Raw genomic sequence first — 713 nt, forward strand, 5'->3', positions numbered from 1 at the left:
ACAAATTCTGTCTCTTCTTTACGAGTTTGAATTGAATGTCAGCCTCCTTTTAGAGTTATTTAGTAACACCGAGCATTTGATGTATTTTAATTAAAATATGTTTACCTTGTATACCATCAAGATATGATTTGATTCTTTTACAAAATGTTGATATCCTTTCAACGTTGAAATTGTCCGAGAACAGATGATATTGTATCCATTTTCTTTATGTGTTTGCCAGTTCAATACTACTGAAAGCACTTTCCTTTACCCGTATATACCGTGTTCAATATCGTATTGAAAGCGACTTATATAATAAGTTTGTGTTGCTTCCGTTGTATGTGGTTTGTCTAGTCACATCACATTGTTGTGTATTGATTAAGTTGTAGGAATTAAACTTCTGTTTTACTACGTTATTGTTTCCAGTATATCTTTCAATCATTGGTAAAATATATCAGCTGACACGAACATAATTTTTCAATAATTAGAAATCTTGTTTTTAATAATTAGAAATCTTTTTTTCAGAGTAAAAATTTTATTTATTAAATTAATATCATAAGATTTATTTATCAGCACGAATGATATGAAGGGTACTGGCATGAAAATACGGATTTTTTTTTTGTTATTTTAAAAAATTTGCTGTAACAAAAAATTATTATAAATTGAGGAATGCAAAGCTGTGATTCCTTTTGAAAATTGGTACCGTTAATGATAATACTTGCAAACAGTAAAAT

Source organism: Mytilus trossulus, chromosome 2 (genome assembly GCF_036588685.1).
Source record: "Mytilus trossulus isolate FHL-02 chromosome 2, PNRI_Mtr1.1.1.hap1, whole genome shotgun sequence".
Lineage (NCBI taxonomy): Eukaryota > Metazoa > Mollusca > Bivalvia > Mytilida > Mytilidae > Mytilus > Mytilus trossulus.